The sequence below is a fragment of the Ovis aries genome, chromosome 5, assembly GCF_016772045.2.
Source record: "Ovis aries strain OAR_USU_Benz2616 breed Rambouillet chromosome 5, ARS-UI_Ramb_v3.0, whole genome shotgun sequence".
Taxonomy (NCBI): domain Eukaryota; kingdom Metazoa; phylum Chordata; class Mammalia; order Artiodactyla; family Bovidae; genus Ovis; species Ovis aries.
The window spans coordinates 48,177,550-48,193,830 of NC_056058.1; the positions used below are offsets into that span (position 1 = coordinate 48,177,550).

The 16,281-nt window shown below is 42.7% G+C and overlaps 1 protein-coding gene and 1 non-coding gene across 5 annotated transcripts in view; one reads left to right on the forward strand and one right to left on the reverse strand.

The window, feature by feature from the left end:
- The window catches only part of SIL1 (SIL1 nucleotide exchange factor), a 266,056-nt gene extending 253,441 nt beyond the window's left edge, over positions 1-12,615 (reverse strand). Inside the window, exon 1 of one of the 4 annotated variants that reach the window (XM_027970286.3) lies at positions 12,561-12,615. The gene's annotated coding sequence lies outside the window, so the exon portion shown is untranslated. Of the gene's footprint in view, positions 1-12,268 lie in introns of all 4 variants that reach the window. The other 3 variants (XM_012178581.5, XM_004008844.5, XM_012178583.5) reach the window with 3 other exon arrangements.
- A 2,430-nt stretch (positions 12,616-15,045) lies between these two features.
- Positions 15,046-15,117, forward strand: TRNAC-ACA (transfer RNA cysteine (anticodon ACA)). The gene has a single exon. It is a non-coding gene; the product is annotated as a tRNA-Cys (tRNA).
- Positions 15,118-16,281: the final 1,164 nt, after the last annotated feature.

Consider the following 16,281-nt stretch of genomic DNA (forward strand, 5'->3'; position numbering starts at 1 on the left):
GTGAAAAGTCAGGCTCCCTTCTTCTCCCACTCTCCAGCCATGCAGGGGCTCTCACCAAAGACAGTTCCCCATGTATTCTTCCAGATATTCCATCACCTACTTTCTGCCACAGATGGGGAGACCACTGGTGGTGACACTTTCAGACCCAGAAGTAGTACCGAGCAGTAAGCACTGCCAGGTGCCCTTAGAGACTATGCGAAGAACAGGACAGCCAGGCGACACGATATGAGCCTGCAAGAGGTTCCACAGAGGCACAGATTTCCTTCCAGCTATTATACTGCTTTGCCCCTTGGCTGACATTTAGGCATTGATTTTGTTCAGTATATTTCACTTTTGGTTGTACTTGCTCATCCAGAATCCCTTCTCAGGGAAGCCTTTAACAGGAATGGTCTCTGTACCAGCCTGACCACCAGGCCCTTAGAAGTCAACAGAGGCAAGAACCACCATCAAACCTGTATCAGCTGAGGCTGGACAAAAAGAGCAAAAATCACAAAAGTCCCTCGGACACCATCTTTCTGGGGAATACGAGAGGATGAAGCCCAAACCATACATAGTCTCTATAGCACTCAGCCCAAGAGAGCAAGTCATTACCCATAGAAAATTACAGGATACTCTCAATCAAAGCTAGGCTTTCACCAAAACTCCCTAAAAACCTCCCTCAGTTTATGTCCTCCCCTCCCTTTCTTCTTCCACAAAGAAAATTTGTGGCTGGGAAATTTCAGCCTCAACCCAAAGGCCACAAAAGGATAGGAATAGGTCAAATCTGGACCACACATGCACTTTGGTAGTCCTTGCAGATATCACATTAGAATCTGAATTTCTAGCTTCTCTTGTAAAATGAGCTGAGGAGGCCACTAAAGCCATACTCACCTGTGGCAAAAATGGACTGAGAAGTAGCTGTTCCCCACAGAGTACATAAGCACCCCAACTTGACAGCCCAGCATTTCTTGTTGCCTCACAGTTTCCAACCTGGCCCTGGGAACATCTCTAAGTTGGAGACCCCTGGCCAGTGATTAACAGAAGGCTGATCAACTGGTAGGCACAGCGACTGACCAAATGGCTGGACTCTTGGATTCAAAAGCGTGTATTAAACACCCTCTGTATGCCAGGAATTGTGCTGGGGGCTGGGTACACAAAGAAAAATGAGGGATGCAATTTGTGGCCTCCAAGAATTTCTAATCAAGGTGGGAAGACTGACTCTAAAGAATCAGAATGTTTCAGACACAAAGGGCTCTGGGAGTTGAGTGTGCCAGACTCACTATGATTAGGGATCAAGGAATGTTTCTGGGAAGAACTGGGATTTGAACAGAACTGCTAATCATTTCTCAGGCATTCATGTATTCACTCATACAATAAGCATTTATAGTGTTCATGTTACACAGCATTAGACTGGAGACAAAATTAAGTATATGCCCATGTCCTTGGGAAGCTCATACAATAAGAGACAAAACAACAAACCAGGATAAAGTATGCTGAACTCTATAGTCAAAGTGTTGCTATGGAGATACAGATGAGGAGGTACTAGGCAAGGCCCAGTGAAGGTGGATCTGCAGAATAAAGGAGGAAACTAAGGAGAGAGTACTCCAGACAAAAGAACTGGCTGAGAGAAACATGCAGAATGCTTCGAGGACCACACGGATCAGTGTACCAGGAGCAAACAGTACTCGTATGTAATGACAGAGGATATCATTAAAGTGATAGGACAGGGATACACTGAGACGGGCATGAACACCAGGACAACTGATACATAGGGAATTTATTTAGCAGCCAGTAGGTGCCACTGAAATCTTCTAAACATGAGTGTTCTCCAATCAGAAATGTATTTCCTAACAGCAGTGGTACACAATGTCCTGGAGGGAGCCAAAGGAGGAGATAAGTGGAGACTCCTATAAAAACCCAGGTGCATGGGGGGAAATGGATACACGTATATGTATCGCTGAATACCTCTGCTGTTCACCTGAAACTATCACATCATTGTTAATCAGCTACACCTCAGTACAAAATAAAAAGTTTAAAAAAACAAACTCAGGTGCAGTTCCAGGAAACAGAGGAAGCAGTAAGACAGGATGAGAAAGACACAGCAGAAGCCTGCCCCAAATTTTAAGACAATGGCATCTTTGCAAACATTTTGTGTGTGTGGGTGTGTGTGCGGTAGTCAGGATTATTTATTTGCTTTAATTGGAAGATAATTACTTTATAATATCATGACAGTGTTTGCCATACAGCAATTCATGAAAACACTCGATTTGTTTTTCTACCTATGCAGACTGGTCTTGCCCCTAAATAATGAGGTTTAACCCTATTTGTTTCATTCAGAAGTAAGGCACAGGCAATAGTTATCATCATGTCAGAATTTTTTAAAACTCAGCCTGAAATCAATAAAATGGGGGCGGGGCTGGTTAGTAGCTTCAGGGGCTTTTCCCTCACTTCCTCTCCCACTGCTATACTGGATCAGTTGCAAATCTCAAAGCAAAAGAGAGCCAACTTGAGCACAAAATCCAGGTCAGTGTAATTGACTATGCCTCTCTGACCTCACACAAGCCCAGAAATGGGCATACAAATCAGAAAAAAGCCATGACTCCTTAAGGAGCTAATTGCTTCACGTGAGGCTGAAAAGGCCAGAGACCAGGAGAACACATTGTCTCAGAGGGCTGCAGGCAGGCTCTGGACCAGCCAGCCCTGCTTCATTAAAATCACCATGTCAGATGCCCTTGACTGGGGTAGCCAGTAGGGAGAGCCTCAAAAAGGTGAGAACTAAGCCAAATAAGGATGGAGGTGGCAAAGAAGCTGCAAAGTCCTTTGCTGTTCACAACTTTTAGTTATTTAGCATGAGCATGATCAATGTGACTGACAGGAATAACAAACCAGCCAACAAAGACAATGATGTGATGGTTAAGATCATACTTGAACAGTCAGCATAATTTATCCTCTAACCGGGTCAGGAACTGGAAACTTGTTGCTGTCATTATTGATAACAATATACAGAACACTTACACTGTGCCAGTGAATGAAGTTTCCACAATTCTCAATTCTCAAGACAGCTACAAAAGTAGCTATTATTACTCCCATTCTATAGATCATGAAATTAAGGCTTAGAGAAAGTAAGCATCTTGTTAACAATCTGAAATCTAACAATAGAAGATTAAGAAACCAAGTGAGCTGATCCATGAGTGGGGCTTTAATTAAACTGTAGTTCCCCAGTAGCATACTGGACACCTTCTGACCTGAGTCGGGGGAGATTATCTTCTGGTGTCTTATACCTTTGCTTTTTCCAAGAATACTGGTTTGGTTTGCCATTCCCACCTCCAGAAGATTACGTTTTGTCAGAACTCTCCACTATGACCTGTCCATCTTGGGTGGCCCTGCACAGCATATCATATACTTTCATTGAGTTATGCAAGTCCCTTCACCATGACAACACTGTGATCTATGAAGGGTGGACTGAGGAGGCTTTACAAATAGCTGATGAAAGAAGAGAAGTGAAAAGCAAGGGAGAAAGAGAAAGATAAACCCAACTGAATGCAGAGTTCCAGAGAATAGCAAGGAGAGATAAGAAGGCCTTCTTAAGTGAACAATGCAAAGAAGCAAAGGAAAACAACAGGATGGGAAAGACTAGAGATCTCTTCAAGAAAATTAGAGATATTAAGGGAACATTTCATGCAAGGACGGGCATAATAAAAGACAGAAATGGTAAGGACCTAACAGAAGCAGAAAAGATTAAGAAAACATGGCAAGAATACACAGAAAAACTACATTAAAAAGGTCTTAATGACCTGGATAACCACAGTAGTATGGTCACACACCTAGAGCCAGACATTCTGGAGTGTAAAGTCAAGTGAGCCTTAGAAAGCACTACTACAAACAAAGATAGTGGAGGTGATGGAATTCCAGCTGAGATACTTCAAATCCTAAAATATGATGCTGTTAAGGTGCTGCACTCAGTATGTCAGCAAATTCGGAAAACTCAGCACTGGCCACAGGACTGGAAAAGGTCAGTTTTCATTCCAATTCCAAAGAAAGGCAATGCCAAAGAAGGTTCAAATTACTGTATAATTGTGCTCATTTCACATGCTAGCAAGGTAATGCTCAAAATCCTTCAAGCTAGGCTTCAGCAGTACGTGAACCAAGAACCTCCAGATGTACAAGCTGGATTTAGAAAAGGCAGAGGAACCAGAGATGAAATGGCCAGCATCCGTTGGATCATAGAAAAAGCAAGAGAATTGCAGAAAAATATCTACTTCTGCTTCATTGACTATGCTAAAGCCTTTGACTGTGTGGATCCCAAAAAAAGTGTGGAAAATTCTTAAAGAAGTGGGAATATCAGACTGAGAAACCTGTATGCAGGTCAAGAAGCAAAAGTTAGAACCTTACATGGAACTACTGACTGGTTCAAAATTGAGAAAGGAATATGACAAGGCTGTACACTGTCACTTTGTTTATTTAACTTATATGCAGAGTACATATGTGAAATGCCAGGTTGGATGAATCACAAGCTGGAATCAAGACTGCCAGGAGAAATATCAACAACTTCAGATATGCAAATGATACCACTCTAATGGCAGAAAGTGAAGAGGAACTAAAGAGCCTCTTGATGAGGGTCAAAGAGGAGAGTAAAAAGCTGGCTTAAAAGTCAGTATTCAAAAAATTAAGATCATGGCATCTAGTCCCATTAATTCATGACGAATAGAAGGGGAAAAAGTGGAAGCAGTAACATATTATTTTCTTGGGTTCCAAAATCACTGCTTACTATGATTGCAGCCAAGAAATTAAAAGACACTTGCTCCTTGGAAGAAAAGCTATAACAAACCCAGACAGCATATTAAAAAGCAGGAACATCACTTTGCCAACAAAAGTCTGTCTAGTCAAAGCTATGGTTTTTCCAGTTGTCACGTACGGATGTGACAGTTGGGACATAAAGAAGGCTGAGTGCTTAAGGATTGATGCTTTTGAATTGCAGTACTGGAGTAGACTCCTGAGAGTCCCTTGGACAGCAAGATCAAACTAGTCAATCCTAAAGGAAATCAACCCTGAATATTCATTGGAAGGACTCTGGCCACCTGCTGCAAAGAGTTGACTCAATGGAAAAGACCCTGATGCTGGGAAAGACTGAAGGCAAAAGGAGAGGAGAGCATCAGAGGATGAAATAGATAGCATCACTGACTCAATGGACATGAAATTGAGCAAACTCTGGGAGATAGTGAAGGACAGGGAAGCCTGGCATGCAGAAATCCATGGAGTCGCAAAGAGTCAGACACTACTTAGTGACTAAACAAGCAACAACAATAGTTAATTTACAATGCTGTGTTAGTTTCAGGTATATAGCAATGTTTCAGATAAAGAATATATACATATATAAAGAATATATATTTACATTATACATATAAATATATAACATATAAAGTATACTCATTATATATATTCTTTATAGTATAGAGAGTATGAAGTATAGTATATATATGTACTTTATATATAGTTTATATATATTATGTATATAATTTATATATATTAGAGTATATATAAAGAATATATATAAACATATACTATAAAGATATATACATAAAGAATATGGGCTTCTCTGGTAGCTCAGATAAAGATTTTGCCTGCAATGTGGGAGAGCCGGGTTCAATCCCAGGATTGGGAAGATCCCCTGGAGGAGGGCATGGCAACACACTCCCGTATTCTTGACTGGAGAATCCCCATGGACAGAGAAGCGTGGTGGGCTACAGTCCATGGGATCACTAAGAGTCGGGCATGACTGAGAGACTAAGCGCAAAGAATATATATTGCATTTATATATGCATGGCATGCAACAGCTTAGTTCCCCAACCAGGGATAGAACCCAAGCCCCCACAGTGAAAGCACAGTCTTAACCAATGGACAGCCAGGGAAGTGCCTCCATTATATTAACAGGTTATTACAAGATACTGAATATAGATCCCTGTACTATACAGTAGGTCCTTGTTGTTCATCTATTATATATACAGTAGTGCATACCTGTTAATTCCAAACTAATTTATCCCTCCCCTTCTTTCCCCTTCGGTAAACATAAATTTATTTTCTATTTCTGTGTTTTCATTTTATAAATAAGTTCATTTGTATCACTTCTTTTAGATTCCACATATTGGTGACATTATATGGTATTTGTCTTTATCTGATTTCCTTTATTTAGTATGATAATCTCTAGATCCATCCATATTGCTGCAAATGCCATTATTTCTTTTTTATGGCTGAGTAGTATTCCATTGAATATATCTACCACTTCTACTTTATCCATTCATCTATTATTGGGACACTTAGGTTGCTTCCATGTCTTGGCTATTGTAAATAATGCTCCTATGAACACTGGACCCCTGAGTGGTTTAAACCACTGAGACATACCATCCATTCCCTCACTTTTTCTTTTAGAAATGTTTTAAAGGTTTGCTTGGGTCACAAAATAAGGTCCACTGCTTCAGTGGCTCCATTCTTTACAGAACACACAGCAGTCTGGCCTGGGCACTACTTATTGTTTCTAAACAAGTAGAAACTTCAAATCTATTTCCTTTGAGGTAAGAGCAAAAGGAAATACTTACAAATAGAAAAATCGGCATTACACCCAAAAACCTCACCTGTGAGAGTTGTAAGATAATGAACAAGGCAGTCAATGGAGGCAGGGCCTTCTCCTTCCATAGGGATTTTTAACTGCAATTACATCTTGCATCTTTACAAGGTGCTAAATAATTCCAACAACTTCTACGGCCATCTTCTGCAAGCCCTCTGGCTTGAGTCTCAGCTCTGCCACTAATAGGCTGGTGGCCCTAAAAAAGGTATATGGCCCATTTCACGTGCCTGAAGCTCATTTCATCAGTAAAATAGGAACCTATCAAAAGTAAAACTGAAGCACTGGGTGATGACAGAACTAGAAGGGTACCTTCTGACTCTCTACTCACCCAAGGAACCACAAAGAGCCATCCCTTGAATGTGAACCAGACTCAATCCTGATGTTTGCAATGAAATTGATATAAAGACCTCCTAGGATGATCTCTTCCAGTACAGAAATGATGTGAATTTAGACTTACTATAATCAAAATCAAATCCCATGAGTGAATATAATCTAAATCAAAATCCCATGAGTATGACATGCAGAGGGTCACAAAATCAATATTAAACTCCTTGCTAAGGAGTTGGCCTCTTATGCTTCCAATGTCTACTACTCCCTGGGTTCAAAGCATGATCAGTCAATGTTTGTATTGATTGTCCTACTTTATGTTTCTTCCTCTGAACTGAAGCCTGCTAGTTTTCCACAGTTTGGTCAGATGGATGCTACCTCCTTGGGAGCCTCACAGAGATAAGAGGCATAAGCATGAAAGTATTCACAAATGTAAAGAAATATCCATTTAAAAGTCCACTGGCATCAGCCTTCCTCATCAGACCTTTGGGATGCACTTCTCATCTTCCACTTTCTAGAACTCCTCTCTCTCACAAGACAGAAAGGGCAGACAACTTGCAGAAGGGAAGTGGCAAGACATGGATCAATTCACTGACTGCTGTATGTTCCTCTACCTGTGATGACAGTAAGTGGTAATTAAAAGGCATAATCAAGAATGCTTTCAGTCAAGACACAGCCAGCAAGCAGACCTCAGAAACATACCCCTCCCCATTTCTCTGTGAATTTGACATGTGACATGGGCTGAACAGGCACTACTCAATTTTCAGGCCAAGAACATCTGCGCTCAGCTGTGATAAATAAAGGCCAAGGAGGCACTAGAGAAACAAATGGCAAGTGCAGTACCTGAAAACTCTTAAGATCTGGAAGAAAATAAAAACAGTAGAGAATATACTCAATTCCAGCCTATTTGGAGAAGTCCAGATAAAAATATCCCTCCTACCTCCACTCATATTCCATTTCTTCTCCAACTCCCTTAACATCATTAGGCTTTGAAGCAGACAATACAGAATAACGTCAGAAAGGGACAAACAACTTCTGCTCTGAATTATTAAGAATAGCAATAAGCAAAAAATAAACATGCTGCTGCTAAGTCACTTCAGTCGTGTCCAACTCTATGCGACCCCATAGATGGCAGCCCACCAGCTCCGCCGTCCCTGGGATTCTCCAGACAAGAACACTGGAGTGGGTTGCCATTTCCTTTTCCAATGCATGAAAGTGAAAAGTGAGAGTGAAGTTGCTCAGTCGTGTCCAGCTCTTAGCGACCCCATGGACTGCAGCCCACCAGGGTCCTCCATCCATGGGATTTTCCAGGCAAAAGTACTGGAGTGGGTTGCTACTGCCTTCTCTGTTAATTGGCTATATCCCAATAAAAATTTAGAAGTTAAAAAAATGAGCCTTGATGACTATATTAGTGAGACAATATAGGATAAGACCATGCATTCTCAATGAGGCAAAATCACCCCTCAAGGGGTGAAAATTGATTCCTGAGGAAGAAAAAAAAATCTTAGATATTACAACAGCTTGTGGCCCTTTGGACCACAGTACATAAACAGATACACAGTATATTTGTTGTATTAAAATTCCATTGATTAGAGGCAAAGGGGCAATTAAGGGGAAAAATGTCTCAAAAGGTGCTAATGAACAAAAAGTTGAGAGACATCGGATTAGATGTCCAAAGGAACAACCCAGTTTCCAAAAGAACCTGATATTGGCACCCTAATCTTTCACTTCCGCGACTGAGCAGCAGCAGCAGCAGCAATCTTTCACTTCCAGCCTCCAGAACTGCAGGAAATAAGTGTGTGTTATTTAAACCACCCAATCTACGGTGTTCTATTATAGCAGCCCATAATGGACTAAGTTACTTCTCAAGGCCTCAAATTGTTCCTAGGACCCTGTTAGGAGAATGAGGGCAGACATGACCAGTCAACACAACCAGACCCTTGTCCATCAGTCTGGGCTAAATATAACTCAGTTGCTCCTGGATTCTGTCTCCAAGGTAGAAAATTGCACAAGTGAGGATGTCAGGTGTAAACTCTTCACAAATCAGGAAAACTCTGGCAGGTTCTCCACATGTGTCCTGAGTAGCTTCCCTCTTTTATAATGTTTTTATTCCAAAGACAAATTCAATTATTGTTGAAGCTGGTCATCAGGGGTCACCCACTGCCTCACCTGAATGACAACCAGCCATCCTCCTTCCCTACTTGGCAGTAAAACCCTTGGTGGAAGTAAATGAAGAAGAGGGAAGGATATTCCTTCCTTACACCACATACAATTAAAGTAAGAAGCTCTGTACTGCAGAAGACTAAGACTTGCAGCTTAAAGCCTACTCAGAGAAGGATAAAGCATTCATCTTCGCTCAGAAAGAGAAAAATTAGCTCACAAGAACAGGTCTCCAAACTGACTCCAAATCCAGGAGTTAGAGATGACTGTGCTACAGAGCATGATCCAAACACCAGCTGAGGCCCCACAAAAAAATCCCCAGGAATCCACAACCAAGGGGCTGGCACTGTAAGAATGTTCAGATTAGCTCTCTGAAAAGAGGCTTACTCCAAGAGACTGGCAGACAGCCTCCACTGCACAGCGTCACTCAGGAAAGGATAGAAAATGAATGAAAAAAAAAAGACAGGAGGCAGGATGAGAAGGTCAGAGCATGAATCTACGAACATAATGAAAAGACAATTAGAAGGCATCCGCCTATTTGGAAAAAGGTACAACTTGCCTTTACAAACTCTCTTGTCTTTTTGAATATTTTCATTAATAGCAAATCTTTATTGAGGATGCAGTGACTGCATTCCTATGTCCCAAAAGCTTCATAGGAACTACCTCATTTAACCACTCTTCAAAGTATTATTCCCATTTTTATCCACTAGAAAACCAAGCCTTAAAAGTGAAATAATTTGTTAGAGGTCATATTCCCAATAAGTGATAGAATCAAAAGTCATGTCCAGGGAATTCCCTAACAGTCCAGTGGGGAAGACTCCATGATTTCATGGCCAAGGGCCCAGGTTCAATCCCTCGTGGGGAACTAAGATCCCACAAGCCATGCAACATGCTCACCCCATCCAAAAAGAAAAAAAACTCACATTTCCACTAGGTCCACTTCAAATGAACTGTTAATTCATCTGAGGTCACATGACAGGTTGCCTAACCATGCCATTTGTAGTTTAAAAAAAAAAGAACAGCAGCAACTGTATGGTGTCATGTATTAATGAAACTGATCTCTCATATGGTTCAAAAACATCTCTGACAATTTCAAGATGGATTTTCAAAACTATTTTGTACAAAGGCCATATCAAAAAAAAATTCTTTTTAATGGGACTTCCCTGGAGGTCCAGTGATTAAGACTCTACACTTCCGATGCAGGTTTGATTCCTGGTTGGGAAACTAAGATCCCACAAGCTGAGTATGGAGGCAAAAAAGAAAAAACAAAAGGTCATTATCAGGATGTTACCCTCAACCCCCACCACTTACACATGCCATTCTAAAAGAGAACACTACTCACTGAGAATTAAGTTTCTGGCATGCTTATTTTAAAGCCATTTTGTTACTTTGCAGCTTTTTAATTATTCTTTTCTCCTGTCAACGAAACACACCAGGGCTCAAAACTGGCCTCTGCAGAAAAGTAATAGCTGGCATTCAAAGACATCAGGCAAGAGGAAGAGAGCAAGAATCAGAGGACAAACCTCATTCCTGCACTACCACATCTCTACTAACATACTACCCATTCTCACCATCTGTAAAATGGGGGCAGGAAGTCTTGTCTATTGTCAGTTTCATCTGAACAGCACATGTATTAATCTGCAGATTAAACCCACTAAACACCCAAAAGAACAGTAAAAATAAGTCTGATATGGCAACACCTTAAAAACCCAAGGGCCGAGCTTCCCTAGTGGCTCAGTGGTAAAGAATCCACCAGCTAGTGCAGGAGATAAGAGTTCTATCCCCGGTCCGGGAAGATCCTACCTGCTGCAGGGCAACTAAGCCCAAGTGCACCATAACTACTGAGGCTGTGTTCTAGACCCATGTGCCTCAACCACTGAAGTCCAAGCCCCTAGAGTTCCTGCTCCACAACAAGAAAAGCCACAGCAATGAGAAGACGGCACACAACTAGAAAGCAGCCCCCACTCTCCGTAACTAGAGAAAAAGGCCATGCAGCAATGAAAGCCAACCACAGCCAAAATTAAGTAAAAAAATTTTAATTCCATTTAGAAAAAAGCCCAAGGACCAAGTTCTCAACTGAAGCCACAGACCAAGTCCTGATCCATTCCACACAAATATCAATCCTGATATCCTCCTGTCCTAGCTCCCATCAAAATCCTATCCAATCTCCAAATCTGTCTATAATTTTACCGGAAGAGAAATTTGGGTGGGTTGAGAGCTAAAAGGACACAGATACAAAACACATTTTCTACACTGTCTAAACAAACATTGCGTTTTAAATATCAGTTTATTCTCTTGGCAAACATGAAGAATTCATTCTTTTCCTGCTTACCTAGTCTAGGTTTGATCTAACTTCCTAAATCCCCAAAACAAATTTGCTGTTTTATTTAGGTCGGAAAGCAAGCTGGACTTGAATTTGAGGCCAAGTATTTAAAAATATTTATTTAAAAAACTAATCTTACATATGAATCATATATTTTAAGTTATTTTAAGGTATCAAACAGCCCTCTAGGTCCTCTAGAGCAAAGGAACCCCCCACATACACACACTAACCTCACAGGTGCTGGGTATTTCCTGATTACCTTGTTTTTCCCACATGTGGCTCATAGTTCAAATGATTTTCTATTGGTTTCTGTAGCAGAGAATTTCAAAGCGAGGATTTCGGGACCACCTGAATCAGAACCACCGGGGGAGAGCGGCAGGTACCCATGCCTCACTTTATCCAAAATGCCTGAAAATAATGCCCAGAGATAAACACAACCCTCTGGGTGATTTGAAACACACCAGGGATAGGCACAACCTTCTGGTGATTTGAAACACACCAAAGTCTCTAACTCTGACTTTACAGGCAAGTATTTCATCTACCTAGGGCAAAGGAAAACACAAGATCGAAGTGGAAATACAATGCGGGTAGCGTTCAATTCCATATGGTGAAGAGACACCAGAATGTCAACCCTGGAGCATCTGGACAAATGAAGAAACTGAGACCGGGAGAAGAGAATAGGGAAGGAAATGAAAACAAATGAGAAGCCAAAAGCCTGTCTCGGACCCCCACTGCCTCTTCTCCTGGCATTCAAGCAGGTATCCTGGAGACGTTCTGACTGGGAAAGATAGGGAAGGCAGCGTTGGGCTGAGAGACCAAGTCTGCACAAACTAGTGAGGAGTCCAGAGCCCACTTACACGTCCCGCTTCAGAGACACTGGTGGGATGTGTAGGGACCCCGAACAGTGCTGGGAAGGCGCCAGGGCCGCTGGCGGGTAGAGACCAGAGCAGGGCCCTGAGCCTCCAGCCCAGGCCCAGGGCCGGGTGGCCTTACTGCCCCTACCTTCGGCTTCCCGCCCGGCAGCCCAGGGGCAGACACAATCCCCACAATTCCAGGCGGCCGCTGCGGCAACCAGCTCCCCGTACGCAGACGCGACGGCCACCGTCAGAACCCGTGAGCGCGCGGCTATTATGTCACTTGCCTCCTCACCCAATTGTCGCCTTCCAGAACAGCCGACCGGTGTCCCACTGCCTTCCCCACACTCGGAGTTGTTAGCCCCGCCCCCTCGCTTCTGTTAAGTCCCGCCCCCTAGCGTCTACCTGAGCGAACTTCCTGGTGCTTGTTTAGCCCAGTAGCCTTCCGCCGGTGTGAGATACTTGCGGGTCCAGTTTGCTTCCAAGTCAGAGAGAAATAGAACTTTGAAGTTTCGTCTCTGATTCCCCAACAGCTTCTTCTTCACGGAAAAATCATCAGAAAGAAACTAGAGGTGGCACTGCACTAGAAGTCCAGTGGTTAAGATTCAGTGCTTCCACTATAGGGGCATGGGGTTCAATGCCTGGTCGAGGAGACTGCAAGCCTCGTGGTTCAGACAAAAGAAAGAAAGATACCAGAAGGGTAGGGAATGAAAAAAATCAAACTGGTGTGACTCAGTTGCGATAAAGCAGTAAATGGGCTTCCCTGGTGGCTCAGAGGGTAAAGAGTCTGCCTGCAATGTGGGAGACCCGGGTTCTATCCCTGTGTCTATCCCTGAGAAGATTCCCCTTGTGAAGGAAATGGCAACCCACTCCAGTATTCTTGCCTGGAGAATCCCCAGGGACAGAGGAGCCTGGTAGGCTATAGTCCATAGGGTCCCAAAGAGTTGGACACGACTGAGCGACTTCACTCTCTTTTCAGTCTCAAACAATAGACAGTCATTTTAGAAAATTCATACAGAATAGGACACCTGCAAGTCACCTACTTTATATACTTACATATTGTGTGAATTGACAATGACCAATTATTTTAAAAATAAAAGTTAACTGCAGTTCTAATTCTGCTCTACCACCAAATGTCTTATTTATATATGCCAAGTGTCACATATACATTATATTTACTTCTCATAACTTTTTAAGATCAGAATTGTCACACACACACACACACCCCTTTTCATAGATGGGGAAGCTATGGCTCAAAGAGGTTGAAGGACTTATGCAAAGTCATACAGTCACAAAGTGCTAGAACTGGGATTTTAAGTCTGATTTGGATGCCTGCAAAAGTCCTGTTCTCTTTCCATAGTACCTTCTTGCCTGGAAGGGCTTAGTGTTAGTCGTTTAGTCCTATCTGACCTTTTGAGACCCCCACGGACTGTAGCCGCCCAAGTTCCTCTGTCCATGAAATTCTCCAGGCAAGACAGGTAGTCATTCCCTTCTCCAGGGGATCTAGGCTTCAGTGAATACTGCCTCTTTATTAGAAAGACCTGTGTAAGGCACTTCACTGAGACTGGGTGGGAAAGGACAGGGAACTGCTCGCTTTTTCCACGGAACACTCAGGAGACCAGTGAGAGTAGCTGGACCCAGGAATAATTCTAGTTTGTGTCACTGCCTAGTACCATGAAGACAGGTAATAAATGTTCAACAAATATTTAGTGCATCTGTGATACATTGCAGAGTGAACATATAAATTACAATTGAGCCTGACACAAGTTATAAAAAAGATATTAATAAAGTACTACAAGAGTAAGAAGCTTAAAAATAGAATAAGCTCAAATCTCAGAATTCATACATAAATGCATGAGCCAAGAAAAGAGTCCAGCTGGACAGAGAGCAGCCAGCACTCACAGGAGCCTGGCTTCCTTCTTGGGACAGATCTAACCAGGTCAAGTATGTACTGAAGGGAAATTCCATGTCCCCAATCTCCAAACCTTTAAAAGCCCTGTTTGAGAGCCACCTTCCCAGGGGAATTAGCTCTGAGCTCAAGCCTATTGTGATGCTAAAATCAGTGTGTAAGGCTGGGCCTAAGCAGACTGTCTTTATTCTCATGGCCCCAAAACAAGGAGGACCACTGTAAAGGCAGAAAGTTTGAAATCCAGGGATCAGATTTGGTGGTAGGATCCCACTGGGCTTTTCTCTTTGTTTCCCTGTATTACTCTTGGAATTGAGCAGAAGTAAATTTTAAATTTCCTTTTAAATAAGTAAACAACGACTAAAAATGCCCTCTGTCCCTTAAAGCTCTGTTGGAGAGTTTCCAAGTTCCCTCTTCTGCTCCCCAGAAGAGCAATACGTTTGAAAGGTAAAGGGCCTGAGGAACCCTCAGGAAAAGAAAAAAACCACAACAGCCACCCCAGGGCCCTAGCTAGGCAGAGATTTATATGTTCAACTGCCTTCCTTAACAAGCAAAATGCATGAGTGGATCATTTCTCCTCAGACCAACCTTTTTCAGTCTCCCACGAGCCTGATACCTAGCTGTGTGAAAGCTTTCTGGCATCAGGAATGGCTCACCGGTGGCCCTGGAATGTTGAGTGTCAGGAGTTGGAGCCCTAGCTCTCAGTCTCACCACCCTATTTTCCTGCTTCCCTCCTCTCTGTGTGCCCCTTAATCCCAGCACTCACCATACTCTTTAAATACTGCTGCCAGCAATCACTTCTGGACTCTACACATTTTATTTACTTGAACATGAGTACATGCCAGCAATTGCCTGTGAGGATACAGCTATGACTTCCCAGGTGGCTTAGATGGTAAAGCGTCTGCCTACAATGTGGGAGACCCAGGTTCAATCCCTGGGTTGGGAAGATCTCCTGGAGAAGGAAATGGCAACCCACTCCAGTATCCCTGCCTGGAGAATCCCATAGACGGAGGAGCCTGATAGGCTACAGTCCATGGGGTCGCAAAGAGTCGGATACAACTGAGCGACTTCACTTTCTTTTACTTTCATACAGCTATGATACTATCCCACCTGTTCTTATCCTCAGAGAGCTCAAAGTCAGATGAGAAATTCAGAAATGTAAAGAGATCAAATCAACCCAGTCCAGCAAGGACCATAAAACAGAAATATTAACAAAGAGCTATAAGAATAAGCCCACTCTGTTCACACTGCTATCTTTCCAGATCCCTTATGTGAATAAAATTCTTTCACATTACTCATCTCGTTTCTTTCAGACAGCCCTATGAGGCAGATGGGGCTGATTTTTATCCCCGTTTTACAAATAAAAGAAAAACTCTTCTCTCTGAACTCTTCTGATCTGTGCTGTCCAACACAGTAGCCAATAGCCATGTGTACTATTTAGATTTAAATTAAATAAAATTTAAAACTCGGTTTCTTAGTCACACTGGTCACATTTCAAGCGCTCAAGAACCACATGTGGCTAATGTCTACCATATTGGACAGTGCAGATTATGAAACATTTCATCATTGCTAAAAGTGCTATTGGACAACAGTGCTTTAGCGGTCCCGAGAGCCTGAGAGGCAATGCAAGGGCAGGAGTATGAAACAGAGAGAGCCCTCTGCATTCCCGGAAAAGTAAATCAAGAGCCAACATGGAAGAAGCAAAACGCTGATGGGGTACTTCCGAGGAGACCAAGAGGAACTGGCCATCAGAGCCAGGGTTCTCTACTTCCTGGGCTTCATTCAACTGCAGTAGATGGCACAGGCAAGGCAAGGCAAAGACCAGATGACCTCTGCCCTGAGACCTGGCACACTTGAGCCCATAAACAGCTTCCTTGGTGGCAGTCAGAAATTTTAGATCTCTCTATCCCAGGAGACATCAAGGACCCCAGTGTCTGTGCTTTGCTCTGTCTCTGATGCATTTCTGGAAAAGGAAATTTTAAAAACAGTGTTTTCAGCCCCTGTGAAAGGCTTGTGAGGCCTCTGGATAGCAACCTCCCACCTGCTAGAAGGCTTTGGCATCTCCAGGGGGGGTTAACCAGAAAAAAGGTCAGTAAATTTAAGCTGCATT